The following is a 27,984-nucleotide window of genomic DNA, read 5'->3' on the forward strand; positions in this document are numbered from 1 at the left end:
CTCCCGTGTCTCCTACCTCTCGGCATCTCCGGGCTTGTGCAGGGGTGGTCCTGCTGCCTCTGCTGGATGACGGCACCCGCAGCCCCCGCCGTCCTGTCTGAGAGAGCGTGTCAGAAAGCTCCGAGGTCCGCAGCTGCCCTTTCAGAGCAAAAGCATCCTCTGGGTAGCTGAAGCTTGGACTTCTTTCTAAGCAAGGTATGTTTTACCAGGATCCCTTCACGGAAGCCACATATATCCATAAAAGACCTGTCATAGACGTCAGCCTAATGGCTGTGCCAATTATGAGGACCAGCCACAGCCGAGGGAGGCCTTTTATGTTTTGCACTCGGGTATCAAACAGAATGTATAGTTAGTGCTCGAAATTAAATGGTTGAGACGTGTCGATTTTTTGTTTTTGTTATTTCCTTACAAAAGGGCTTATAAACCCTGTAGGTAAATAATTAAGATTTCCCATTTGGGGGAATTAAATATTCTGGTCACCAAAATAAACAAACAAGCAAAAACCCAAAATGCCTCTGGGGATGTTCCTGATTCTGTAGGTTGGAGGTGGGACTTGAATCTTTGTAGCTCTTGCTCATTCCCAGGTGACCTTGCCGCTCAGAGTGTGGTCCATGGGCCGACAGCATCGGCATCAGCTGGTAGTTTGTTAACAGTGCAGACTCTCACAGATTCTCGGGCCCACGGCAGGCCTCTGTATCAGAATCTGCATTTTAACATGGTGCCAGCTGACGGGTGCACCGTGGCCCCCGGGCCACCAACTGTGAATAGCAAAGGTCGGATAGCCCTGAGAGGTTGTTTCTCCTGTTCTGGTCTTGTCGGAGGTGATGGCGGCCGTTAGAGCTGGCTCCCCTCTGAGCCTTGACTTGCTGGTTGGTCCCTGCCAGTCAGTGACCTGCTCTGTGCCGTCCCCTGCCCCAGTGTGACTTGCCTGCCTTGAAATATTCCTCTGTACATCCCTGAATGGAAATACTACTTGGCTCTGCTCCAGAACATTCGTTCTGAAAAAATGTAAAGAAGGCGAATGCCTAAACATCTGCTTACCTTCCTGCTTCCCTGCTTCCCACTCACTTCCCTCAGCTCCCACCTTGGCTAGCTGTCTTCCTCAGCGTCTTCTGGCAAACATGTGGGAGGCCAGAGCATCACCTCTGCACGGCACCGTGACAGGAAGGCTCCACACAGAGATTTAATGGCCCAGAAGAATGAATGGCGATCGAGTGCCCGTGCTGGGTATAGTGGGACGTTACTTGACAAGAGTCGCTGACCACCCTGATGGGTCAGGGCTGCACCTGGTGGTCCTGGACCGAGAGGAATCTACAAACATTCAGAAAGAAAGCAAGGACTGCAGCAATGTAATACATGTTAATGTGCTAGCCCAGCACCACACTGGCTGAAATTGAGCCAGTCTTTCTCAGATTTTGCCCCCATCAGCCACCACTCGTTTGTCTGCAAAAGATTATAGAGGCGCCTGGGTGGCACAGTCGGTGAAGCGGCTGACTTCAGCTCAGGTTATGATCTCACAGTTTGTGAGTTCGAGCCCTGCGTCAGGCTCTGTGCTGACGACTCAGAGCCTCAAGCCTGCTTTGGATTCTCTGTCTCCCTCTCTCTCTGCCCCTCCCCTGCTCATGCTGTCTGTCTCTCTCTCAAAAATGAATAAACATTAAAAAAAATTAAAAAGAAGATTATAGAAGTATTATTAAACAATGCAAAGGGTTTGGAAAATAGAATAGCAAATATTCACCCACCATCCCACCGCCCTATTATATAGTTATATTTATATATGTATATTTTTCTACCTGTTGAAAACCATATGTGATTGGCGGAATAATGGACTCTCAAAGATGTTCATGTCCTAATTCCTTGAGACTGGTAATTTGTCAGGTGACATAAAAATTTGGAAATTAACGTTGCAGCAGGAAAAAGTCTGCTTATTGTTGACTTTAAATATGGAGATTATCCGGGATTATCTGGGTGGGTCCAGTGTAATCACAAGAGTCCTTTAAAGTAGAAGGGGGCGCCTGGGTGGCGCAGTCGGTTAAGCATCCGACTTCAGCCAGGTCACGATCTCGCGGTCCGTGAGTTCGAGCCCCGCGTCAGGCTCTGGGCTGATGGCTCGGAGCCTGGAGCCTGTTTCCGATTCTGTGTCTCCCTCTCTCTCTGCCCCTCCCCCGTTCATGCTCTGTCTCTCTCTGTCCCCCCAAAAAAAAAACAAAAACAAAAACAAAAACGTTGAAAAAAAAAAATAAAGTAGAAGAAAGAGGCAGGAGGCTCTGAGGGAAATGTGACTGGAGGGAAGTCAGAGCAATTTGACGGGAATACTCAACTGGCCTTTGCTGACTTTGAAGGAGGGCAGGGCTGCGGGCCAACGAATGTGCGTGGCCTCCAGAGGTTGTGAAAAGCCAATGGATTCTCTTGTGCAGCCTCCAGAAGAGAAGGTAGCCTGGCTGGATACCTTGACTTTAGCTCAGTAGGACCTGTGTCGTCTAAAGTCCAAAATAGTAAGCTAATAAATATGTGTCATTTCAAGCAGCAGAGTTTGTGGTAATGTGTTACAGAAGCGACAGAAAACTAATACGTCATATTTCTCATAGTATATCATGCCTAAATATTTTTTATGTTGCTATAGCTTTTATAATTATTTGAATGGGCATATCTTATTCTCTGGGGCTGAAGTACTGTCATTCCTTAACTCCACCTTCATTTGAACATCAGATGTGTGAAATGCTTTCTGTATTTTCCCTTTTTCATAGGTTTCATTATTTTCTAAGGCTATTGTATCAGAAATTACATTCGGACTTTGAATTTCTTCAAATTTTTTTGTAGTTAACTTAAAAAAAAATCTCCTAAGTCCACATGAAATTTAACTTGATAGCTGACACAAAATAAGAATCTACTTTTTCCTAATCTATTTTTTCCAACAGCACATGTGACATGATTTTTTTCTCTTCTGTTGTTTTTCATGCATTATTAAATCTTCAATTAAAAAATAAGCTCATTTTTGGGCTACTGATTCTCCTCTTGTATTAATTAACTTTTGTCTGTTCTTGAACCACTGCTGCACTACTTGAATTCTTGTTGCTTTATAATACATTTAAGTTCCTGTGAGGACTAGTCTTCTCCCTTATTACACCTAAAAAAATAATTTTTTTTGTTAAAGATTTTATTTATTTAAGTTCAGAAACGAGTCTATTTTTTTTGTTATGCATCAACTCCTCTACTTTTTATTTATTTTTTTAATTTTATTTTTTAAAATTTGCATCCAAATTAGTTAGCATCTAGTGCAACAATGATTTCAGGAGTAGATTCCTTAGTGCCCCTTCCCCATTTAGCCCATCCCCCCTCTCACACCCCCTCCAGTAACCCTCTGTTTGTTCTCCATATTTATGAGTCTCTTCTGTTTTGTCCCCCTCCCTGTTTTTATATTATTTTTGTTTCCCTTCCCTTATGTTCATCTGTTCTGTCTCTTAAAGTCCTCATGTGAGTGAAGTCATAGGATATTTGTCTTTCTCTGACTCATTTCGCTAAGCATAATACCCTCTAGTTCCATCCACATAGCTGCAAATGGCAAGATTTCATTCTTTTTGATTGCTGAGTAGTTCTCCATTGTGTGTGTGTGTGTGTGTGTGTGTGTGTGTGTGTACCACATCTTCTTTATCCATTCCTCCATCGATAGAGATTTGGGCTCTTTCCATACTTTGGCTATTGTTGATAGTGCTGTTATAAACATGGGGGTGCATGTGTCCCTTCGAAACAGCACACCTGTATCCCTTAGATAAATGCCTTGTAGTGCAATTGCTGGGTCGTAGGGTGATTCTATTTTTAGTTTTTTGAGGAACCTCCATACTGTTTTCCAGAGTGGCTACACCAGCTTGCATTCCGATTTATTTATTTTGAATGTTTATTTACTTTTGAGAGAGACAGAATGTGAGGAAGGGGAGGGGCAGAGAGAGAGGGAGACACAGAATCTGAAGCAGGATCCAGGCTCTGAGCTGTCAGCACAGAGCCCGACATGGGCCTCAAACTCCCAAACTGTGAGATCATGACCTGAGCTGAAATCAAGAGTCAGGTGGTTAACCCACTGAGCCACCAGGTGCCCCTAAAGATTTTATTTTTAAGTAATCTCTGCACCCCGCATGGGGCTCAAACTCACAACCCTGAGATCAAGAGTTGCATGCTCTACTGACTCAGCCAGCCAGGTGCACCTACACTATTTTTTAAAATAGTACATACTTTAAACATTTAAACTTTTTTTAAAAAAAATTTGTTTTTCCTTTGAGGTATAGTTGACATATAACTTTATATTAGTTCTTGGACTTATTATACTTTCACTTATTTTTTTAATTAATATTTTCAGATGAGTCTTAATTTATTGTTTCTAGCTCCTGGGGAAATCCCATTGAGAGTTTTTGGTGTCTGTTGCCTTGGAAAAGCCCTTCAAAACCCATAGGCATGCGGTCAAAGCCCTCAATCTTGTGGTTCCACTCTTCCTATTTCCATTTTTCACCAACTTAAGTTATAACATCAGGCTATTTTTTTTCATAGCTTGATTGTTTTTGATCTTAAGTCTTTGTGTGTCCTTTTCCCAGTCCAGGTTGCACTTTTCACAGTGACGTGATGTGTGATTTGTCTTACAAGCTTTTCCTCAGCAGCTTGGTATGCGAAGAGCGTGAGCTTTGGAATCGGACAGCCCTGGGCTTGAATCTCAGCTCTGCTTCTCACTAGCTGGATGGCCTGGAGTGAGTCACTCGTTTCCTTGAGCATCACTTTCCTCTTTGGAACGAAGTCAACAGTTTTCTTTGCATGGTTGTCAGTTGGATTATAGCTGATGTATACAAAGAATCTAGGAAGATCCCTGCCACTTAGTAGGCCATCAATTGAATATCACTGTTCATCTTAGGACTTTTTTGGTCTACCCTCATTAAACCATAAATTCTTTTTTTTTTAATATATGAAATTTATTGTCAAATTGGTTTCCATACAACACCCAGTGCTCATCCCAAAAGGTGCCCTCCTCAATACCCATCACCCACCCCCCCCTCCCACCCCCAAACCATAAATTCTTTAAACATAACGACGGTTCATTCTTTTTAAATGTATACCCTATGCAGCCTAGGATATAATAGGTGCTTGCTAAACATTTACTATTTCGACCTCATCCTCCCATTCATTTTCCCAGGTTCCTGTTGCAGCCCCATCTCCTTTGTGACTCATCCTCACCACCTTTACCACACTTAACCTGGGTGAGTGAGTACAGTTGATGTAAAATGGAGGATATGGGAGAAAAATAGTGGTTCATGGAGATGATCCATTGGATCCCTTTTAGCTCTAACTTTTTATGTGATTTTGGAATTTTCTGGGGAAGGAGTTATTACTGAGCTCTTGTTAATGTGCCCAAATGTTCCACATATGCTAGGGCTTGTTGTGCCATTTAAAACTCAACCCAGAATGAGAAAATATTTTCAAAAGACATATCTGATAAAGGACTGCTATCCAAAATATACAAAGAACTCTTAAAACTCAACAATAAGAAAACAACCCAATTAAAAAATGGGCCAAGGACCTTAACAGACACATCACTGAAGACAGTGTGCAGATGGTGAACTAAACATATAAAGAGATGCTCTACATCGTATGTCATCAGGGAAATACAAATGAAAAGAACAACAGGCCTCTTTGGCCAAAATCTGGAACAGTGGCAACACCAAATGCTGGCAAGAATGTGGAGCAACAGGAGCTTTCTCATTCATTACTGGTAGGGATGTGAAGGGCTGTAGCTACTTTGGAAGACAGTTTGGCAGTTTCTTATAAAATCAAGTATACTCTTACCATATGATCCAACACTTGCATTTGTTGGTATTTATGCCAAGGAGTTGAAAGCTTATGTCCACACAAAAACCTGCGACCGCATATAGACAGCAGCTTTATTTGTAATTGCCCAAACTTGGAAGCAACCAAAACGTCTTTCAGTAGGCAAATGGATAAACAAACAGCAGTCCATGCAGACAATAGAATATTATTCAGCACTAAAAAGAAATGAGCTATCAAGCCATGAGAAGCTATGGAGGAATCTTCAATGCACGTTACTAAGTGAAAGAAGCTGATCTGTAAAGGGTCCATACTGTAGGATTCCAACTATATGACACTCTGGAAAAGGCAAAACTATAGAGACAGTAAAAAAAAAAGTCAGTGTTTGCCAGGGAGTGGGGCAGAGAGGGTGGGGAACGAATAGGCAGAGCACAGAGAACTTTTAGGATAGTGGAACTACTCTGTATGATACTATAGTAATAGATACGTGTCATTATACATTTGTCAAAACCTATAGAATGTCCGACACCAAGGGTGAACTGTGTGGTAAACTATGGACTTTGGGTGACGACGATGTGTCAGTGTAAGTTCATCATCTGTAACAAATGTACCACTCTGGTGGGGATGTTAAAAATGAGGGAGGCTGTGCGTGTGTGGGGCAGAGGATATAAGGGAATTCTTTATACCGTCCTCTCAATTTTGCTGTGAACCTACAACTACTCTAAAAAAATCTTCAAAGAAGATCCCCAAAACTCAACCCAACACTTACCATATTATATGCATTTTTAGAATAAGGAAAGGGAAAGACAGAGTGGCAGAAGCAGGACTTTCACCTCGATTTCTCTACTTCCAAAGCCTGCGGTCTTTCTACCCTATCAATCAAAATGGTGCAACACTGACAGTGCCTTGTCCACAACCTCTTGGTTCTCACTCTTCCCATACGTGGCATACATGCCTACAGATTCCTATTGAGAGCCCCTTTGCTTCTCCACCTTCTCAGACTGCAGAGGTGTTCTTGGCCCATGTGCCAGGTAGTCTAGAAAGACCAGGAGTCAATATCTGGGGGATCAGCCCTTGAAAATGGTGGGTGGGTATCAGTGGATAACTGTTCCAGCCTCCTCACCCGGTAAGAAAGACAGTGGGCAGTTTTTAAGAATTAGTTCATCATGGGAGTTTGAGAAACGCTATTCTATGGCAAGGAGTTGACAAACTGTAGCCGTTGGGGTGGCTGCCTGGTTTTGTAACTAATGTTTTATTGGAACACCGCCATACCCATTCATTTATGTATTATCCATGCTTTTGGTCTACAGTGGCAGAATTGAGCCTTTGTGACAGAAAACGTGTGGCTCCCAAAGCCTGAAATATTCACTCTCTGCCCTTACAGGGAAAGTTGAGCCAAGCCCTGTTGTACTCTGTCTCCCCTGGTTCCCCAGCTGGCTTGAGCTCCACAGTGCTAGCTTGCTTGCTAACATACCTTCTATCAACTCTTTTCCCTTCCCTGTCTCATTCTTTCACTCCCTGCCAGTGTTTCCAAAATGTCCTAAAGAAATGACTTATACTCACATTCTTGACCCAAAGTGAAGTTTTGGGGGAGCCCACCCAATGCACACATCACATGCTTGTTTGTGCTGATCCCAGGACAGACTTACGAGCAGAGCAGGGACCACTTTCTAGCCATGTCAACCTAGGAACAACAATTCCCCTATCACATTCCTCCCACCCCCACCGTCCTGTCTCTTCTGTAGCACCATTTGAAAATTCAACCTTGTGGGTATGACTTTTTCTGGTTCATATATTCTTTCTTATTGAATACCACCGCGGCACCAGGGATGGTGGAGGAGAGGGTAAGGAGCAGCAGGAGGAAAGAAAACCCCATATTGTCCTAGATAGGATGCTCCCTTTTTACAACAGAAGCCTGCTTGGAGCCGATCCCAAGGTGCCCATGCACCTGAGTCATGGCCAGTTGTTCTCAGCCTCCTAGGACATGGCCAAGTCATTGCTCACCCCCACTGTTATAGCTGCTGCTTTCATTTGTCTCTGTCTACCCCTCCTAATTACTTAGGTCACTTCAGACTTTAATTCTGTCTTCTAAAGTGTAACACAGCCATAATTAGGCCATATGTTAATTAGCAAAATGACGTCTTGTCACTCGTGAGAGATGTGGATCATCCCAGAAAGTACCATAGAAAGGGCAGTTCAGCAGGAAGAGAAAGTCTAAGGAGGTTGAAGTGACTCTCTAGCTGAAACCACCTTAGAGAGCAGGGAAAATGGCAGGATGCAAGAGGGCAAAAGGATGGGGTCGCACAAAGAAAAAGAGCTAGAATTGACCTCTTTTCCACTCCAGGAATGAGATGTAAGCCGGGAGACAAGCCTGAGGCTGGAAAGCCACCCGGGATGGCAGAATCTTCTGAAGGACTGGAGGCGGCCAGGGCTGAGGTCAAGGCCCCGATGGAGGCTACAGGCAAGGTGAGTGTCAGGCATGCTCCCGTCTGTTACTCCTGGAAGCAGTGGGGATGCCAATGAAACATCAAGGCCATTCTTTGTTTATGTGGCCACTCTGAGTGTCTTCCAGGAAATCTGGAAGAGTGGTGTTCTGGTAGCTTGGAGGCCGTTTCTACATGCTAATTACTTACTTAATGTTCCCCATTTTCTGTTAACTTATTTTGTGACATTCTTGGGAAGACAGAGTTGGAGAGAGGATTGGGCAGGTCATGATAATTTCCTTTTTCAGATAGTGTCACCTTTATCACTCAGGAGACAGTTTTCCAGGAAACTAATTACTCAGGGAATTCACGACTGGGTAGAATGACATTTGAATTATTAAGATATTAACCTTCCTCCAGTTTGCTCTCAAAACATGATGTGATGAGAACTTGTTCTGTCATCACCCAACTAATGGATGAAAGGGACCAGGACAGCCGTTTCAAGTTGTGTATTTGCCTGGATTTTAGGAAAAGGCATTTGACATAGGAACTCAAAGCATATCAAAGGGAGAATTTTGAGGGGTAAAGTTTGTGTTAATATTGCTTCTTCTTCTTATTGGATTTATATAGTGGTTCCTACTATGCTTCAAACCTTTACAGGCATTACTTCTCATACTCCTGACGATCCTTAAAGGAAAGTATTATTATCCTCATTCAACGTGAGGCTCACACATGTTGGATCATATTCAAACATCACATTGCCAGCTGAGGTGAACTTGAAATCTATGTTATTTGTCTCTAAACTCTAAAATTTGAGCCCGTATCAGTATGCCGGGGTCAGCAAACTTTTTCTGTAAAGGGCCAGATAGTATTTTCAGTTTGCCGGCCACATGGTATGTGTTGCAACTACTCGTTTCTGCTGGTGGAGCACGTAGGTAGCCATAGACAATACGGCAACGAATGAATATGCCATGCTCTGATAAAACTTTATTTACGCCCACTAAGATTTGTTTTTAGCATAATTTTCACATATCATGAGTTATCATTGTCCTTTGGAATTTTCCCCCCCAACTATTTAAAAAATGGTAAAGTCATTCTGTTCACGGGCCATACATACTAAAGGCCCAAAGCAGGAGACAGCCCAGGTTTGACCCATAAGCTGTAGTTGGCCGGGCCCTGCCCTCCACAAAAGTGTGTATCTAGCAATGACTTCTAAAAACAAGGAGAAGCAACTGAGCTGTGTCTTTTACCTGAGGAAGTCAAGTCATCTACAGGAAAGGTTATTAAATCCTTTAGGACACAGAAGCCGTAGGAAACGATACTCCTCATTCTGACTGTGCCATCAAGTTTAATGTAGACATGTAGGTACATCTCAAGAACTTCTGGGTCTCGCTCGCCTCATCTCCTGAATGAGACATACCCCTAACAGCTCCACTGTTCTTTGATTCTACACATAGTATGCCTGCACCAAACGATTTCCATAAAATCGGGATTGAAATCTAAGACAATTCCTTGGCCAATGCCATCGTCCACGTGGGGAAGACGGGGGGAGAAGCACGTTCGTGTATGCCAGCAGTAGTTTGGTTGTGGACAAGTTAAGTTTGAGGCCGTAATAGACATAACCGGAGACAGTTGCATGTAAGAACCTGGGATTGGCAGGGCGAGGCAGGACTAGAGATTGTATTTAGAAGTGGTTGGCATGTGCACTGATCTGGGTATATCATAGCATTGAGTAAGAGCTTTTAGGGCAAAATTTCATAACCTTGGCACTATTAACACCTGGGATGGGGATAATTCTTTGTCGCGGGGGTTCTCCCATCCTACAGTCTACAGCGTAGGGTGTTTAACAGCATCCCTGGCCTCTACCCACCCCACCCCCAGCTGTGACTACCTAAAATGGCTCCAGACACTGCCACATGTCCCGTGGGGTGAAAATCACCCTTGGTTAAGAGAGAATCACTGTCTTAAGGAAAAGGCTGAGGGTGGTCCCAAAGGTCCACAGCTTTGGAGGTCAGAAAGAAGAGGACAAGATGGGAAAAGGGATTGAGAGGAATGGCCAGTGAAGTAGGAGAAAAACCCAACTGTGAGTCCCCAGCTGTTTAGGCTGGACTTGGTGTAATAGTTGATGAAAGGCAGAGGTGGAGGTAATGGCCCATAGCTCAGGGCTGAGCCCCCCGCTGAGCCCCACCATGTTTCCTTCATGGGACCCCCAGTGGTAGTAGAAGGGACAAGGGCACATGGAGCATTAAGGTCATACGTTTTCTAACTGCACGGAGCCTGAAGACAGTGCGGTGGACAGAGTGTTTTCTGGTAGGGGAACTAAACTAAATAGCAGGTTAAAAGTAACATTTACAAACCAAAGATAGAGACCTTTCCGTGTTTCTTCTTCTTTCTGATTTTATTTTTAGAAATAATCCTCAGAGGATAAAAATGTTATTGTCTGGGTGCAGGAGAAAAGCAAGAACAGAAATAGAGTTGCTATGGTTTTGAGGGAAAGCAAAAGGGACTTAAGACCTGGGGCTTTTGCTGTCCTGAGCTGCAGGATGGATCCTCTTTGTTTTGTGATCTCTTCACTCACTTCGTGTCTAACGGTAGTAAAAAAAAAAAAAAAAAGTGAAGACGTGTGAACTTGTGTGAACTTTCTCTTTATACATTTGAAAATTGAAGAGCTATGACTTAATGAAAGCCCAATATAAAGATTTTAAAAATCAGTCCCTCATACTGAAATTGATGTCATCAGACAAGAGTTCCTGTTAGGCACATGCCTGATGGTAAAGGACCAAAACAAGGGGAGATGTATGCTTTCTCCTTTTTTTATATGTGTTCTCATTCCAAAAAGGAGATCGTAAGTTTACATCATGAGGTTATTATGTAAAATTGCCTAACAGTGTCTAGTGCCTAGTTGGGCTTTCATAAATGTTTTAAAATAATAACATGTATCCTGGTTGTGGTGGTGGTTACACATGTCTAAACATGTAATAAAATTACATAGAACTAGACACTGAATCCCCACCCCGAAAACAGGATAGCAAAAGAGTGAAATCCAATTAAGGTTATTAGTTAACAGTATTCTATCAATGTCAATTTCTGGTTTTGACAGTGTACTATAATTATGGAAGATGTTCTCATTTGGGGAAGCTGGCTGGCTGCAGGTACACAGAACTCTATATTATTTTTGCAACTTCTTGTCTTAAACTATGTCAAATAAAAAAGTATTAAAACCCCAAAGAATGAGATTTTAAAATAGATTGAAAAGCGCCCGTTTGTGACTATTGCGCATCTCTGGATCCTTTTGTTTTGTCGTAGATTCATTTTTATTTTATTTTTTATTTCAATGGAGACTCCTATCACGAGTAAACCAAATTAGGAGGTTTTATTTATAAATGACCAAGCAGAATCAAATCACTGTATGTTTAGGCTAATGCAATAGGTTATAACCCGGATCGTGAACCTGAATTGATCTTAATAAATATGCAGTCATGCAGCCCAATGACAGGTGAAAGTCTGAAATTAAACAGGATTACCATTTAGCCTTTAGTCTTGGAATATTTTATTTTTGGATGGTCCAAGACTCATCTAAGTTTGCCAAAGATTGAAATTTTCACACAACACATCCTTAAATTCCCCGAGAAGTAGAAAGTAGAGGTGGCTTACGTACTTTTTTAGGTGAGAATTTCTACTTCAGCAGACTTTGGGGAAGGCAAGCCTCCTCTATCTTGCTGATATGCCTGAGATGTGATCTATTTATATTACAAACCATATGCAGAGCCTGGCAAGCCTTTCTGTAAATGAGCTCATCGGTTCTACCCTAAAATAGGAGGCTGAAAGGAGGGTGCCAAAGACATTAGGGACCTTTCACAACCATTACACCTCTTGGTGGTGATTGAGCAGGAAGGATAAACAAAATCTATGGGTTCTGATAGGAAGGATAAATAATAAATACCTGTCAAGGGGAACAACATGCTTTCCTTGCTCTTTGCCATCAAAGTCAAGTTCTTAAAGACTCGAGTACTTTTTAATGGATTTTCCTTTTTTGTGTATCGTACAAATTGCAAGTAAAGATAATTTCAAATTTGTCATACTGATGGGCCTCCTTCAAAGTGTGATGAGTTTTATCTAGAGCTTCATTCAGAGCAACCAGTATTTATAGAACATTCTATCCAGTGTTAAGTAATTAGATTTATCTGTAAGGAAATAGAGAAGAGCAGTTGCTGACCTTAAAAGGCTCCCAGACAAGTAGGAAAGAGATGAGAAAACAAAGAAGTGCGTTACAAAATGGCAAGCACGGCGAGAGAGGCACATGCAAGGTTCAGAGAAAGGAGTAAGAGGGGGGTCATTAACCATGTAGGACAGCATGGGCCTTCAAAACTGGGCCTTCAAAATCACGCATTCTTGGAGTGTGTCGTTTGCCACAAGAATGTAGAAAGGTTGTGTCTTCGTTAGGGGGAAATTATATGTATGCATATGCACACGTAAATATATAATTTTTCTAGTTCTCTGGATGCGCGTGTATGAAAAAATTTCTTTTATTGCAGTTAGAACATTTAACATGAGATCCACCCTCTTAAAAATTTTGAAGTGCACGTTGCAGTAGTGTTGACTGTAGGCACAGTGTCGTACCGCAGGTCTCTAGAGCTCACTCATCTTGCAGAATCGAATCTTTATACCCGTTGAGTAGGATTTTGCCATTTCCCCCTCCCCCAGCCCCTGGCAACCACTCTTCTACTCTCTGCTTTTATGAGTTTAACTACTCTAAGTTCCTCATATAAGCGGAATCATAAAGTATTTGCCCTTCTGTGACTGGCTCATTTCACTTAGCAGAATGTCCTCCAGGTTCATTTATGTTGTAACAAATGGTAGAATTTCCTTCTTTTTAAAGGCTGAAAAACATTCCATTGTATGGATAGACCACACTTTCTCTATCCATCCATCCATCCCTGGACATTTAGGTTGTTTCCATAGCTTTGGTATTGTGATTTGGATGAACCTGTATGTTATTGAATAGCCATGTCCACATGAACTATTCAGACAAGAGTTTTGCTTTAGTTTGGATAGAGGGAAGTGGATAAGAAAACTGACTTATTCCACAGCACAGGGTAGCTGGAAACATGGAATTCAAAGAACCTGAACTGGGGGGTATCTGGGTGGCTCGGTTGGTTAAGCGTCTGACTCTTGATTTCAGCTCAGGTCATGATCTTACGATTCTTGAGATCAAGCCCCACCGGAGCTCGGGATTCTGTCTTCCTCTCTCTCTCTCTGCCCCTCCTCTGCTTGCACGTGCACCTGTGTGCTCTCTCTCTCTAGATACATAAAACTTAACAACAACAACAACAATAACGACAACAACAACAACAACAACAATGAACCTGAACTAGAACATCAGTGGCAAATTGTGAGTTCCAGGGGATGTTCTGCAGAGTTACCATCTTTATTTGTTCCAACTAGCAACCCTTCCTTAACAGGAAGTGTGGTAGTACCTATTCAATGAAGAGTTAGTGTACTCCTGACCTCAACCACAACTGGTTAAGAAGTCCATTCAGTTTCTGAATAATGCCCCAGTGCTTACCCTTCCTTTAACTGAACAGGAAAGCTGTGCCTGTGACAGACGCTTTCCCCTCTCCATATTCTTGTAATAAGCAAGGCAGCATCAGTTTTAATACTTTAATGAAAAGGCCAGAGGAGCTATAGATACATTGACAGTATATGAATCAGAAATTGCATTCAGCCGCTAGTAATAAAATCCCATAAAAAGGTGGCTTAAAGTATGGCTTTATTAGTCCGGAGTGGGTTGTCTAAGACTGTTATGGTAGTTACATGATATAACTAGGGACCCATACTCCTTTTGACTCTGTGCTTTGACATCCTTGTCCTCCTGTTCTCAAAAGGGCTGTCAGAATTCTAGCCGTCGTATGTTCATTTGGGGCATAAAGAAGGGGGAGAGCAAAGAGAAAAGAAGGTATATGCAAACCCTTAAAACTGCCTTCCTAGAAGTCCCCTTCAGTGACTTTTACTTACATCACATTGACCAGGACTGTCTCAAATACTCCTAGTTGTAAAGGAAACAGGAAATGTCATTTTTAGCTCGTCACATTATCCCTTCAAATAATCTCAGGGTTCAAGTAATACAGAAAAGAGATAATAGATATTTGGTAGACAGCCAGTAGCCTCTGAACATTGAGATCTCATTGTCATTGGGCTTTTGATCCGACTTGAGCAGCTACCTACTTCCAAGCTTCTTGATTTATGAAAGGCAAAACCCCTATTCGTTAAAGGTACTGTTATTTAGATGTTTGTTATTTGTAGCTAAACATATTCCTAACTGAAACAAATGTAAACACTGCTTTCAATAACACTTAAAATCGACTCATTTAGGGGTGCCTGGTTGGCTCAGTCGGCTAAGCAGGCAACTCTTCATGTCAGGATCTTGAGTCTGAGCCCCACATTGGGTGTAAAGATTACTCTCAAAAAAATTTTTTTAAGGGGAGTGGCTCAGTTGGTTAAGCGTCTGACTTCGGCTCAGGTCATGATCTCACAGTTCATGAGTTCGATCTCCACATTGGGCTCTCTGCTCTTAGCACAGAGCCTGCTTCAGATCCTCTGTCTCCCTTTCTCTCTGCCCCTTCTCTGCTCGTTCTCTCTCTGTCTCTCTGTCTCTCTCCCTCCCTCTCTCTCTCAAAAATAAACATTAAAAAAATTTTTTTACTGAAAATTGACTATTTTACCAGGAATCACAAATTCAAATATATTCAGAGCTAGATAGGCAATGTGAGTGAGTGATGTTGGTTAGGAAAGAGCTCACGACAACCTGGAGAGCAAGTAGCCAATTTAAAGTGGGCTGCTGCTGGACTAAGAGGGTTGTTTTCATACAGGATGACCGACCCCTGTTACCAGATAAAGACATTTCAAGAGAAGGAGAAAGCTGGATCTTTTTTTTTTCTTTAGTAGATTTTATTTCTAAGTAATCTCTGCACCCAACGTGGGGCTTGAACTCACAATCCTGAGATCAGGAGTCACACGCTCCACCGACTGAGCCAGCCAGGCACTCCAGAAAGCTGGATCTTGATGTGTATCACAGGGTCAGAGAATCCCTTTCACACCACATTGTAGATATGAAGAAATTAAGCTTATTTATATAGTCCATAATTTTGGCCTCTCCCCACTTCCTTCCTCTCGTTAGGGAAAAACCATAAGAAGATACCAGCAACACCTGAGCGTCACTCTTGTGTAAGTGTTACTGCACTCTGAAATTTTAGGAAATGTTGTTTTCTTCTTTTCTAACGTATTAAGGTATAATTCAAATGCCATAAAATTCACCTTTGAAAGTTTATAATTCAGTGGTTTTTAGTATATTCCTAAAGTTGTACAACAATCGCCACTATCTAATTCTAGAACATTTCATCACCTCAAAAAAAAAAAAAAAAACCCATACCCATTAGTAATCACTCTCCTCACCCCAGCCCCTGGCCACCACTAATCTACTTTCTGTGTCTATGGATTTGTGTGCCCTAGACATCTCCTATAAATGGAATCATGCGGTCTGTGGCTCTTTGTGATTGGCTTCTTTCATTTAGTACAGTGTTTTTTAGCAATTATCCGTGTGTAACATGTATCAATACCTCATTCTTTTTTATGTCGGAATAGTATTGCATTGTATGTGGCTAGACCACATCCTGTTTACCTGTGAGTTGATGGACATTTGAGTTGTTTCCACTCTTTGGCTATTATGAATAATGCTGTTATGAATGTTCACGTATAAGTCTTTATGTAGGCATATCTTTTTGCTTCTCTTAGGTATATACCTAGGAGTGAAATTGCTGGGTGAAATAGGAACTTTGTGTTTAACTTTTTGAGGAGCCGCCCAACTGTTTTCAAAGCAGTTGTACCAATTAACATTACCTTCAGCAGTGAATGAGGGTTCCAGTTTCTCCCCCTCTTTGCCAACTCTTGTCATTGTCTTTTTGATTATAGCCATCCTAGTGAGTATGAAGTGGTATCTTATTGTGGTTTTGATTTTTTTCCTTCATGGCTTATGTTGAACATCTTCTTATGTGCTTATTGGCCATTTGTATATCTACTTTGGAGAAATGTCTATTTAAATCCTTTACCTACTTTTAAAAATGGGTTAGGTCTTTTTATTATTGAGTTGTAAGGTTTTTATATAGTTTGAAACATATGTTATTATCATATTTTATGGATGATTTCAGCCATTTTAACAAATGGTTGAAAATTGGCAACTAATGTGGTTCTGGTTCAAACTAATATAAAAATACTCAGTCTCCTACTTCTTTTCTCCCTAGAATAGCACTGAGGTTGGTGGGGCAGGGTGTAACTTTTGTAACCTCCTGGCAGGAGGGAAGAGTCAGGCTCTTTGGATCTTCTTCTGGGCTCACTTCTTTGATGGGAGAATTGGTGATGTGGCCACTCTTGGCTCGTGAGGGTCTTGTGTGGCTCTGGCTGCTTTGGCCTTAGATCTCCCTCTGTTGTCACTGCAGATTCATCTGTGGTCTGACCCTGACTTTCATTTGGCCCTTAGTCCATTTGGGCTGCTCTAATAAAATACCAAAGACTGGGTATCTTATAACAACAAAAGTTTATTTCTCACAGTTCTGGGAACTGGAAGTCCAAGACACGGGTGCCAGTATGGTCACATGAGGGTCCTCTTCTGGGTCACAGACTTCTCATTGTATCCTCACATGGTAGCAGAGGCTAGGGAGCCCTGTGAGATCTCTTTATAAGGGCACTAATCTCATTCGTAAAGGTTCCAGCCTCATGACCTAATCACCCCAAGGACCCTCCTAATACCATCACCTTTGGGGGTTGAGGTTTTAACATATGATTTGGGGGCAGGTCACAAACATTGAGACCGTAGCAGTCTTGACTTAAGTGGTCTTCTATAGAATCTCCAGTGGCTACCACCTTACCCCCACTACGGCCATTCTCTTTAGCAAACTCTACATCTAGATACACCGCTGTTTTCCATGTTGGAACCCAGGGCAACTTGAGCAAGCTGAATTTCAGGGTCTTCTCTTGCATGACTTGGTTATCAGGCAAGGTGATATGATTGCACTGCAGAGTGGGGTGAGGAAGCTTCCTCTCAGACTTGTAGATTCTCTCTATTCTCCCACATTTGTCCATGATGTCTCTCCTTTGCCAGGCACAAGATAAAGAAGTCAGGAGAGCCAACTCTGCACTTGGCTCTCCTGCTTTTTTCTCTCTTTCTTTCTCACAGTTCCTCAGATCACAAGGCAGGAGGGTGTAATAGTTAGGGTTCTTCAGGAAAACAGAACCAGTAGGGTGTGTGTGTGTGTGTGTGTGTGTGTGTGTGTGTGTAAAGATATTTACTCTAAGGAGTTGTCTAATGCAATTATGGAGGCTGACAAATCCCAAGATCTATAGGGTGACTTGGCAGGCTAGAGACCCAGGAGAGACAATGATGTGGTTCAAGTCTGAATCCAAAGGACTAAGAATCAGGAGAATCAACAGTGTAGTTCCAGTCTGAAGGCTAGCAGGCTCAAGACCCAGGAAGAGCCAGTGTTTCAGTTAGAGTCCACAGCCGTGAAAAAGCCAATGTCCCGGTTTGAAAGCTATCAGGCCAGAAGAGTTCTCTCTTACTTGGGGAAGGGTCAGCCTTTTTGTTGTCTTTAAGCCTTGCATTGATTGGACAAGGCCTAACCACATTAAGGAGGGCCATCTGCTCTACTTAGTCTACCAGTTGAAGTGTTAACCTTGCTCCAAAACACCCTCCCAGAAATTCTGAGAATAGCGTTGGACCAAATAGCTGAACACCATGTGGCCCGGTCAAGTTGATGTATAAAATTAACCATCACAGAGGGCTGCCCCTTTACTTCCATTAGAACCAGGATGGCCCATAAAATGTATCACGTGACCTGGAACACATTTGAGAGTTGAAAGGAGGCACTGCGTGGGTGGGATGAATGGACAAGTGTAACCTGGGACTGTGCAAGCCAAACCGGGCTGTATAGTGACCCTCCTTGTAACGTCCTCTGACTGCCATAGCGCGTGTCCAGCTGGCTGAGATGGATTGCCTACTGTCAGGCTACTGTAGAAGTCTGTGAGGCTCGGTCCTCAAAGCTTGATCCTTAGCAGACTAAAGAGGGACATAAAGTAATTTAGAAAATCGTCTCTCAAGCAAAGAGCTCGTTTTGGAGGATTAGTGTCCTGCTTTATAAGCCTGATTTTGAAGACCAGGAGATTAATATTTCCTTGGGTTTTCTCTTCAGATTTTTTCTTTAATGAATTCTAGTCTGTCTCCAGGCAGCTAGATGACTGAACAGACCAAGGTGATGGTCATGAAATTCAGAAGGCAAAACAATGAAGCACAAAAGAAATAAGAAAATAGTACTTCAGTTACAGGTGAGATTCCTCAGCTTAAAATACTAGGAAACTAATTTATAAATTTCCATTTAAATTAAACGAAAAAACGTCTATGTCCTTGTTCACTCAGGGGCCAACAGTTTGCGACGCTTGCTGGGCAAATCACAGATGAGTTTTGTTATGAAATCAGGATGGTGGGGACAGTGAAGGATCAGCAGAGGGGAAAGGAGAGGGCGTTACTGCTTCTTTTACAGAGTGAAGAGACAAGTGATGGGGCCTTTGGTGGACAGAACATGGAACAGAGAAACAGAAGTGTACTTACTAGCAGCACTGACCAGTGGAGGTCTTGATCTGGAGGTATAACCGCAATATATGCCCGGAGCTAAGTGGGCCCTGATTATAAGTGAAAACATCCTTCTCCCAAATGAGAGAGTTGAAGACAACTCTTTTTTTTTTCAACTTGAATATACAATATTTAAAAAATTTTTTTATGTTTATTTACTTTTTTGAGAGAGAGAGAGAGAGAGCGAGCGAGCAAGCAGGGGAGGGGCAGAGAGAAAGGGAGACCCAGAATCCAAAGCAAGCTCCAGGCTCTGAGCTGTCAACACAGAGCCCGATGTAGGGCTCGAATTCACAAACCGTGGTGAGATCATGACCTGAGCCAAAATCAGATGCTCAACTAACTGAGTCGCACAGGCGCCCCTTAACTTGAATATACAATATTCAGGGAAGGAGTTTAAATAGCCAAATGTCTACTGACAATATTTAATTGAACTTTAATTATATCTATATGTTTTAAATCTCATGCTATATAAAATATACAGAACTGTTCTTTTTCACTCACTTTCCATGATACAATTTTTTTCAAACTCCACATATGCACATCGACATTCATTTCTCCTTCATCAAGAGCCACTTGAAGACAGTGCCATATTCGCTTCCACTCAGTTTGATAGCAGCGTTTTTTGAATCTGAGCATGATGCTGCCATTAGAGAGTTTATCATGATTCACACATACCCATTCATTTGTAGTAAGCTTCACAACGTATGCATTTAATGTATTGTAATAAACTGATATTTTAAAAAGGCTTATACGCTGGGGTACCCAGAGCTGCAGTTTGAAGTCATTTCTCCAGAAATGGTGACTCAATCTGTGTTAAATTTATTTACCTTCCCCCATCACGTCAAGTGACCTCTATAAGCATTGAAGCTGAGTTTGATTGAGGTCATTTCAGGTTAATGTATCTTCCCCAAATAGCACTTTGTTGTTCAAAAGTAAGTAATTGAGTAATTGAGAGACTGCCTACTGCCTGTAATATGAAAATCTTAATAGGGACTTGATTTTATTTTTTTAGGACTTTATTTATGATGGGATAATTTTGAGGAAAAATCTTGCCTTATATTTGGGTATATACAGAATTTGGGGAAGAAGGGCTCCTGGAGATTTGGGAGTCAGAGAGATAGGTTAAATCTCATTTAGAGTAGCAGAAAATTAATAGAAATTTTATTTTGATAAACCAAGAAGTTGTGACATAAAGCATACTATCTAGAGATACTGTGGCAACAACCAGATGATCAAATACCTGTAATAGTTTCAGTTAGCAGCTTGTAGGGAGCTAGACTGGAACAGGATAAGATCGAGTGAAGAAATTTGTTTTTCATTATAAAAGCACTAAAACTGTAGTATAGTATAACAAAATATGTAAAAGTTAAAGCAGGATGTTACAGTAGTCCCAAGCGAGAGACGATGAACCATGTTGTTGGTGATGAGGATGGAAGGAAGAGGCAGATTTTAGAACTGCCTGAAGATAGAGTTGATGGGACTTCATGCCTGGATTATGAAAGTTCATGGAGAGGGAGGAGTACAGGACGACTTCTGATTTCCCAGGTGTGGAGACTGGGTAAATATGGTGCCAAGTTGAAAATGCATGAACAGGGGAGTAAATGACAATGGGATCCATTGTGAGCACCTATACTCTTGGCATCTGTGCCCTGTTTAGGTAGAGATGAATTGGGAGTGCAGGAGAGAAGCTCTTGGGGAGATAGGCATTTGGGATGCATCAACATGTAAGTGTAGATACAGGCATGGGAGTGGATAGATTGCTCAGCAAAGGTGTTTTATTAGCAAGGCTGGGGACTGGGCTTTGGGAAAACCACCACTGTTAGAAGGAAGGGGAGAGAATCCAGTGAAGGAGGTTGAGAGAAGATAGGCCAGAGACAAAGAAGGTCAAGACAAGGAAGGTGGGGCGGGCGGGGGGGGGGGGGGGGGGGGGCGCCTGGGTGGCTCAGTTTGTTGAGTATCTGACTTCTGCTCAGGTTATGATCTCACGGTTCGTGGGCTCGAGTCCCACATCGAGCCTGCTCTGGATTCTGTGTCACCCTCTCTCTCTGCTCTACCCTGCTCACACTCTGTCTGTCTCTCTCTCAAAAATAAATAAACATTAAGAAAATGTTTTTTTAAGGCAAGGAAGAGGAAAGCATCAAAGCAAGAGTATTCAGTATAGATTTCTAAGGAATACCAAGAAAAATAAGGAATGAGCAGTATCCCCTTGATTTGGCAAAATTCTTTTATATTTTCTAAGTAAGGCTGTGAACTTGTTAGAAGATAGATCCTTCTGTCTATAATCAATTTAAAAGAACCTTTTGGGGAAGGAATGATACAGCAATGTTTAGTTGAAATAGGCTCAATAGTCGTCAATAGGATGATGACCCTCCCAAAGAACAAATGAATGTGCTCTTTGCCCACATTTGCCTGTGGCCCTACACAGTGATAACCTTACAAACACCTAAAGTGAGGTCCTGCCTCTGTCCTTTAGGACCTCAAGGTCACTGTGAGTCTAGCTTGCTGTCTGGTTTTCCCTGATCCCTGCTTCATTTTCTTGAAAAGTCTACCTGTAAGGCAAGGGCTTCACATTTACTGGGGGGATTTCTGTTGAATAGATATTAGATTTGCCTCCAGACACTTACTGCTATCTTTCTGATTCCCATTGATATATCTAAAGAGTGGGAATTATGGGGAGACAGGTTGGTTCAATGCTAAGATGACCTCAGGGTGATTTGAGGAGGTATTGAAAGAGTTAATCAAAGATGCACCAAATTTCCATTCTCTGAAGATCGTCCAGCATACATTAGATGACCTTTCAGCAGTCATGCCACAGAGAAAAGAATTCATCCATTGGATGACCTTTAAAATCCCTTTTTGTCCTGAGAGTCAGTGGTCTCTCAATATCAAACAGGGCATAGAAATCAGGGAACCTCAGGGTTGGAAGGGAGTTTAAGAGGTCATCTGATTCACTTTGTACCGAATAAATACATCCCTTCTACTGCCTTATTGATGAAGAACATCCCTACTTTTTTTATTAATAAACTTTTCTGAGAGCCTTTTAGATTCACAGAAAAATTGAGGGGAAAACACAGAGAATTCCCCCTGCTTGCATACCCCCTGCTTGCATACTTCTATAGCATCACTCACTATCAACACCCCCCCACTAGAGTGGTACATTTGTTACAATTGATGAACCTACATTGATACATCATTATCACCCAGCTATAAAAAGCCATGGAAGAACCTCCTCTCATTTTAGTGCCAAGTAATATTCCATTGTCTGAATATACTACTGTTTATGGATCCATTCGCCTACCGAAGGCCATCTTGGTTACTTCCAATTGTAGCAATTTTAGATAAAGCTGCTGTAAACATCTATGTGCAGGTTTTTGTATGGGCATAAGTTTTCAATTCATTTGGGTAAATACCAAGGAACACAATCGCTGGATTATATGGTAAGAGTATTTATAATTTTGTACGAAACTGCCAAGCTGTCTTCCAAAGTGGCTGTACCATTTTGCATTCCCACCAGCAATGAATGGGAGAGTTCCTGTTGCTCCACATCCTTGCCCACATGTGGTGTTGTCAGTGTTTTGGGTTTTGGCCATTTCCCAGCTTCTGTTTGAATGCTCAAACAATGGTAATCCACCATGTCAGAAATTCAGAACTTACTTAATGGCTGGCAAGGAAAGCCTTATAAGGTAATAAGCTGAGGTAAAGAATGTTTGTGGCATCTCTGCCTGGAAAGGGTTTTATCTAGGCTTTGGGCAGTGCACCCTCCAATAACTGAGCTCACTGAAGTCCATTTTCTTCCCTGCATTTCCTAGCCTCCCTCATAATTGGGCTGGAGCATATGACTAAGCTCCAAGGAGCTTAGGAGAAGAAGTGAAGCCTCACTTTAGTTCTCGGTCACTTAAGAGTCCATGTGCTCCTGCCTTTTCCTGTTTCTTATATTCAGAGAAATTGGAGCCTCTGTAATACGGTGGAAGCAGCTATAAAGCATGAGACAGACCTCTGTGAGCCTGGACCTCAGAATTACTCTGGGAAACAGAGCTCCCTACCTACCTGCTTTGGAACATGTATTTTTTTGGTAATGTTTGTTTATTTATTTTGAGAGACACAGAGAGAGAGGGAGAGGGAGGGAGGAAGGGCAGGGCAGAGAGCAGTCTCCATGCTGTCAGTACAGAGTCAGCACAGAGCCCAATGCAGGGCTCGATCCCATGAACGTTGAGACCGTGACCTGAGCCGAAATCAAAAGTTGGATGCTTAACTGACTGAGCCACCCAGGCACCCTAGAACATGTATTTTGAGCAGAAAATAAACTTTGTTGTGTTAAACCACCAAGATTCCAGGGCTAATTTGTTACTTCCACATCGTCTAGCCTAACCTGGCCTCTCTTTGCTGACCCTTAAGTTTTCTCTTGGGGCTCAATCCCTTTCTCTCCATCCAGTTGCAGTTCCTTTCTTTGTTTATGCTAAACTTCAACTTCAGAACTCTTTAGTTATGTTGGGCAACTTGACCCTCTCACAAGGCGTTTGGAATCTGTCCCATGTCAATAAGATTTCCCAGTCTCCCAATTCATTCTTTGTAGCCAATCTTTGTCTTTGGGCTCTTTGGGAATCTCTTTGTTCACTCTTCTGTCCAGTCCTTCCATTGGCTCTCCACTGATTTCTCAGAGTCTTACTAATGTCGGCATTCTTGAGCTCTCTCAGTGACAATGCCCTTCACTTGACAATTATAAATGGGGTAGCCATTCTTTGTCTAAGAGGAACTAACTGATAGCAGATACCAAGTTTTTCCTTAAGTGAGTTTAATGTGCCTAATGAAAATTGTCTTCTATTTGTTCAGCCTGTATTCTCTGGGCTTGTCAAAATATCTTCTTCTTTTTCCATGGGGTAGACTTCTAGGTAACTGAAGATGGAAAGGTATCATGTTCTTTCTAATTTCTTCTCTTACGTAGAAGATCTGTTTTTATCCAGATGTATACATATATATTTTTACGAAAGTGAAACCTTCTTGATAATGTGAAAATGGAATGATAGAAGGATATATATTTCAGTACATAAGTATAATTAATATTATACATTTAACACAAGAGAGATGAACTTGTTTAAAAAAACCATAACATGTGTGTAGGCGGTATGATTATACCTATAATCCATCTGCTTTTTACATATCTTTCAGTTTTCTTGGTAAGATTTCACTTAGGGTTGAAACTTGGCAAAGCCTTAGTCTGACAGCAATTTTTAAAATACAAAATGTGAGAAAAGGAGAAAAGGATCTGTTATATTTTTCAATTACAAAAGTACTAGGGCAAGAAATAGCTCGCTTATCTTCTTTTCCTTTTTATGAACTCATAAAGTCAAAAAAAAGGGAGGGTTGGAAGAATAAAACCCTAGTGTCTTTAAACTTTTTGAAAAAAACTTGCTCTAGGTATTTAAATGAGAGAAGTAACCAATGACCTCTCAGAAGTCAAGGAGGCCACCATAATTTACAAGTACAGCTGACCCTTGAACAACACTCGTTTGAGCTGCATGGGTCCACTTATATGTAGATATTTTACAGTACAGTACTGTAAATGTATTTTCCTTATGATTTTCGTAGTAATGTTATCTTTTCTCTAGCTTGCTTTAGCTTAAGAATATAGTATACAGTACACATGAAAACTATGTGTTAATCAACATATGTTATCTGTAAGGCTCCTGGTCAACAGCAGGCTATTAGTAGTGAGTCAAAAGTTATCCGCAGATTTTCTACTGCATGGTGAGGAGTCAGTGCCTCTGATGCCCACATTGTTCAAGGGTCAACTGTGCATTCAAAAGAGCCCATTGTGCCATATTTTCCCAGTGTTTCTTGTCTGCTAAAGCCAGACGGGCTATATATTTCTTTCAAAGTTCGGAGGGGCTCTGGGAGCCTCTTATTGCCATCTTGTTCCGTTTAACTCAAATGCCTTTTCCTATTTAATCTCCTCACTATTGGGCTTTCCCTCCCTCATCCTTTTTTCTCCTTATCAAAGCAGCCAGATTACACCAAGCCAGCAGGGTAAAGGGAACAGCTATATTTACACGTATATATATACGTATATGTATATGTATATGTATATGTATATGTATATTTCTAAAGTCAGGGGATGAAAGTAGCATCTACAAGGCAGCATTGTGGCATCTGAGGAAGTGGAGAGTGAGCTGGGGCTTTGGGAGGAGCAGAGCCCAGCCAGGGAGCTGGAGGGCCAGGTGGCTGGGGTAGGAAGCCACATTGGGTGAGCCCGGGGATTATTTTCTCTTCTTCCTGCCCTCCCTCTTCCTTTTCCCGCCTTCTTTCCTTTACTTCATTTTCTCTCTTTCCTTTCCCCTATTTCGTCCTTTCTCTGCTTTCCCCAGTTCTTACTATTCTTCTTTCCTGAAGCTTCTGCCCTCTTTTCCCAGTCTGTCACTTGCCATGTGTGCAGGAAGCCTGAGGCTGCCTTCTTTCCAAGGCTGGCCCTTGGCTGGCACCTGGGAACTTTGCGTTTGGGAACATTCTCAAGTGGTGGGCACGAAACACCTCCTCCCTTCTGGAAACCTGGCAGTTTGGCAGTTGTCCTGGGTCATTATGCTGATGTGACAAACTCCCAAGAAGACCTTGAACTCTGAGTCTCAAGAAGACTTCACGGGTACATGTCGCTGCATGTCATTGCTAGAGGAACACATTCCTTCCCGCTGCTGGGGGGTGAGCAGGAAACGTGGGCCCGGGTTTCTCTAGACACCTCCTGATGAGTCCTTCCCCCTTGGTGATTGCTGTAATACGCTATAACCCTGAGTGCAACTCTTTCTGAATCCTGTGAGTCCTTCTAGCAAATCACTGAAGGTATGAGTGGTCTTAGGACTCCTGAAACACATACCGAAGCTAATATTTTATCTGGTCCATCTTTGTGGCCTTCAAAGTGGCATTTAAAACTCAGAAAAAGGACTGCTGATTTTTTTTTTTTATCTTGTAAAAATTATTACTCTTCCTCATTGAGAAGAAATTTGTGTTAAAAGAAGAGGCGAGGGGAGTGGATACTGCTATATAGCAGGCACTGTGCTAAGTTCTTTCTACATATTGTGTCATTTAATGTTTTTTTTTAATGTTTATTTATTTTTGAGACAGAGAGAGACAGAGCATGAATGGGGGAGGGGCAGAGAGAGAGGGAGACACAGAATCGGAAGCAGGCTCCAGGCTCTGAGCCATCAGCTCAGAGCCCGATGCGGGGCTCGAACTCATGAACCGTGAGATCGTGACCTGAGCTGAAGTCGGACGCTCAACCGACTGAGCCACCCAGGCGCCCCAACATATTGTGTCATTTAATTAACATCCCTGTGAGGTAGTTCTATCATTCCTACTCTGTGCGAAGTTGACTCACTAAAGATCACAAAGATGGGAGCTGGAGAGGCAAAACATCAACGCTTTAGTTTTGCTTAATCAACACGTATTGAATAACTAATAGATACCAAGCATGTGTTCGGCACCACAGAGAAAGCGATAAATGAGACTAAGAACCGATTATAGAGTTGCTCACTGTTTAGGGAGGAGACAGATAAACCTAACAATTATGCTCTGGTGAAAGCTTAAGACAAATACACACCTGGTGGGCTGTGGAATTTGAAATTAGGCTTTTTCAAGTTCATTATTGCTATGGCCCTCCTTTCTTTCAAGGGACATACATATGAGGAAATGGAAAAGCTCTCTGTTCTTGAATAATTTTTATTAGGTTTTGAAACGTAAAAGAAGTATATGTGCATGACAAAAATGTCTGCCAGTCCAAAAAAGCAAAGCAAAAAGTCGAAATCCACATCCATGTTTCAATAATATCCCCCATTCCATCCCTCAGAGAGAACGTCACTTTTCCATTTTTCTATTGTCCTACTCACTCCTTAATGCCAGAAGATGTCAAATAAAAAGATGTGAGCCCGACAATTCCTAACTTTAATCCTTAAAATAATAAATGACTTTTCTTCCAGCCTTTCCGGGTACAATTAAAACATCCTGCCAGCCCATGGCCATGTTGGACTGGATATACGTTTCTGACGATGAATTCTATTTCTGACTATAAATTCTATTTCTGACTATGAATTATATTTTAGTTTATCTTTGAGTTCACTTTTAAACTGAAAAAAAAAAGAGTTGTATTTCAATGCATTTCTGTTTTATTTTTAAAAAATCCTACTGGTTAATGCTTTACGTTAGGAATCTCAAATCTTTATGTTGATGTTGGATTTTGAGAAAGCTATTTTGAAATGTTCCTGGATTCAGCTTTTAAAAAGCTGAGATTTTGTTTCTTCTATTCTGGATTTGAAAAAAAAAAAATCTTACTTTCCTAAGGATTTATTCTTGGTAAAAGAATAGTGTGACAAAAATAGATTTATGCTCAGCTACTACAGAAATAGGTGATAATGGGTAGAAATGATAAATAATAGTCAGGAATAATAGGGGGTCATGATTTATGTTAGAACTGGAAGGAAGCTTAGAGCTCATCTGGCATGTCCCCTCATTTTACATGTAGAACTCTCCATGCTGCTAATGATGAAAAGCAGAAATGAATATTAATCCACAATGAGATTACAGCTTGTGGTTTGGTTTTTTTTGTTTCTTTTTTTAACTTTATTTACTTATTTATTTAGAGAGAGAGAGAGGCAGAGAGGGAGAGCGAGATCCCAAGTAGGCTCTGTGCTGTCAGTGTGGAGCCTGACATGGGGCTCGATCCAACGAACCTTGAGATCATGATCGGAGCTGAAATCAAGAGTCGGATGCTTAACCTACTGAGCCACCCAGGCACCGGTTGTTTCTTGTTTTTATCCTAGAGTCTACTTTTTGTTTGTCCCTGGATATAAGTATTCTTGTGTATGTTTGCAGAATTCTTCACGATACAAGCTGAGTCATTAAGGAGTAGAAAAGCCACCATGTGTGATCCGATTCAGGAGAATGGCTCGGTTTCACCACGCTTATTCCGATGAATTTAAACCAAGTAAGTTTAGTTCAAATTAACTCATCGATAATTTGTCACAAATTCTTGCCTCATATTTACTTCATCTTATGGGAAATAGGACCCTCAACATGAAAAGTTAGAAAGCAATATCAGAG

The 27,984-nt window shown here is 41.8% G+C and overlaps 1 long non-coding RNA gene across 1 annotated transcript; it reads left to right on the forward strand.

The window, feature by feature from the left end:
• On the forward strand, positions 1 to 27,984 carry LOC125931475 (uncharacterized). Its single transcript, XR_007460447.1, has 3 exons — positions 1 to 195; positions 8,147 to 8,268; positions 27,757 to 27,984. It is a non-coding gene; the product is annotated as an uncharacterized LOC125931475 (long non-coding RNA).

Source organism: Panthera uncia, chromosome X (assembly GCF_023721935.1).
Source record: "Panthera uncia isolate 11264 chromosome X, Puncia_PCG_1.0, whole genome shotgun sequence".
In the NCBI taxonomy this organism is placed as follows: domain Eukaryota; kingdom Metazoa; phylum Chordata; class Mammalia; order Carnivora; family Felidae; genus Panthera; species Panthera uncia.